The sequence below is a fragment of the Mastomys coucha genome, unplaced genomic scaffold (genome assembly GCF_008632895.1).
Source record: "Mastomys coucha isolate ucsf_1 unplaced genomic scaffold, UCSF_Mcou_1 pScaffold3, whole genome shotgun sequence".
Taxonomy (NCBI): Eukaryota; Metazoa; Chordata; class Mammalia; order Rodentia; family Muridae; genus Mastomys; species Mastomys coucha.
Window position 1 is genome coordinate 17,791,772 of NW_022196909.1, and position 2,239 is coordinate 17,794,010.

At 44.8% G+C, this 2,239-nt stretch overlaps 1 long non-coding RNA gene across 1 annotated transcript in view; it reads left to right on the plus strand.

The window, feature by feature from the left end:
- LOC116075339 overlaps positions 1 to 933 on the plus strand; it is a 3,124-nt gene extending 2,191 nt beyond the window's left edge. Inside the window, exon 3 of the long non-coding RNA XR_004112532.1 lies at positions 811 to 933. This is a non-coding gene — a long non-coding RNA (uncharacterized LOC116075339). The remainder of the gene's footprint in view (positions 1 to 810) is intronic.
- The last annotated feature ends 1,306 nt before the right edge of the window (positions 934 to 2,239 follow it).

Below are 2,239 nucleotides of genomic sequence, written 5' to 3' on the forward strand. Positions count from 1 at the left end.
TACGTGCTTCCAAAGCTTGAGTAGGTACGTGCTTCCAAAGCTTGAGTAGGTACGTGCTTCCAAAGCTTTGCAACAGACATCCTTTATAGCCACTCCATCCAAAGGGTTCACTAGTTATTTCCAGTATATGCTGCAGGAGATGTGAAACCTAATTTAGTATATAATGAACATTAATGGTCTGTAATCAGCTTATAATAAGAAATCAGCAAAACAAACAAGTACTTGGCTTGCTTACATGTAATTAATAAAATTATTAATTCTGGACTGAGTGTAATTAATTCTGACAAGACCTTGGTTGCATTAATAGGAATAAGTTGCTCAGAGTCCTGGGGAGCAATGTCTTCTCCCCTATAATGCAAAAGGCCTCATACCAAGTAATACATACATATATATATATGTGTGTGTGTGTGTGTGTATGTGTATACACACATATATATGTGTGTGTGTATATATATACATATGTATATATATACATATATTATCTTTCCTGCAAAAGTAGATAATGAAATGTTTTTTAAGATATGTTGTTTGGCTGGAACAAAAAGAAAAAGTGGTATTTGTGGATTATAGTCATATCCCTGTAAAACACCACCCAGAAGCTTCAGTGTTGAATTTTTTAAGGTTTATTTTTTTATTATTTTTAATGCATCTCTCTCTCTCTCTCTCTCTCTCTCTCTCTCTCTCTCTCTCTCTCTGTGTGTGTGTGTGTGTGTGTGTGTGTGTGTGTGTGTGTGTGTGTGTGTGTGTGTGTGTGTGTGCGTGCGTGCGTGCGTGTGTGTGTGTGCGTGTGTGTGTGTGTGGTGACGCAAGACCACTAGCTCAGGTCCTCTGCAGCAGTTGCAAGCACAAGTTACCCTACCTTCTTGGCACAGGCTGTGGGCACCACTGCAATGAACAAATATGTGATGGAGAGATGGGAAAGACAGAAAACTGGAACAGGTTGTGCACCGTGGAGAGGAGGAGAACTGGGGTGTAACTGTTAGCTTTCCCACCTGTGCCAAAGTTCCCCAAAATAACAACTCCGAGCCTTGTATATGAATAAATGCCCAGGCTAGTAGCTTTGGCCTATTCCCTGACTAACCTATAACTTAGAAGTCATGCTACGTGACTGGCTGCCAGATCCTCAGATTTATGTGACCGTCCTCCTCCATATTTAGGGCATATCCCTAATGCCTGACTATTTTCCCAGAATCTCTCTCTCTCTCTCTCTCTCTCTCTCTCTCTCTCTCTCTCTCTCTCTCTCTCTCTCTCTCTCTCTCTCTCTCTCTCTCTCTCTCTCTCTCTTTCTCTCTCTCTCCCTCCCTCCCTCCCTCCCTCCCTTCCCCCCTCTCTCTCCAAATGGCCCATCTTCTATTCCTGCCTCAGCTTACTAGCCAATGTACTTTACTGACAGGTGAATGTTTCTATGCATAGCATAAAAGATTCCCTCCACACTGGAGACAAGAGTGAGGACCAGGCTGATGTGAGTGGCCTGTGCTGTCATCTGAAGCCATGGTGATGTCTGGATCCATGCTGCTGCCAAAGTCCATGTCTGGGACTGATGTCCTACTAGAACGGGGTCTATGTTGATGCCAGTGGCCCATTTTAGCCACAGAAGGCCATGCTGATGTCTGTGCTCTGTGAAGCCTCCTGAAGCCATGTTGATGTCCATAGGCTGCACTGCCACAGGGATCCTCGTGATCTGAATGGTCTGCCCTGCCACTTGAGGCCATGATGATGTCCAGGACCCTGCTGCCCTATATCTGGGACAATGATCCTACCACAGCTGGGGTCTATGTTGATGTCTGTGGCCTGTGTTACCATTAAAGGTCACATGACTATCTGTGGTCTGTGCTGCAGCGTGAAATCATGCTGACTCTGTGAGCCAAACTGCCACTGGGACCATATTGATATGAGGAGCCTGGGCTGCCACCTGAGGTCATGATGATGTCAGTGGTCCAGGTTGCTTCAAGAGTCTTATCTGAGTCCATGGGCCTACTGCAGCAAGGGGCCATGATCCTGGTCTGGGCTGTCCCCAGAAACAAAATGAAAGCCCATGATCCATGCTTCTGCTGACTGTAAAGTGTAAGGAAGCTACTTTTCAGTGATCCTGCAGTTGCATAGTTGAGATAGAGGGACATAGAAGGCTTTTGTGACAACCACTATTGCTACCCCAATCTCTACCTACCAAAAGAAAAAGTAGCAGTCTAAACAGAAAGCCATTGAAGAGAACTCTTAAAATAGTGTTATAAGTGTGGGC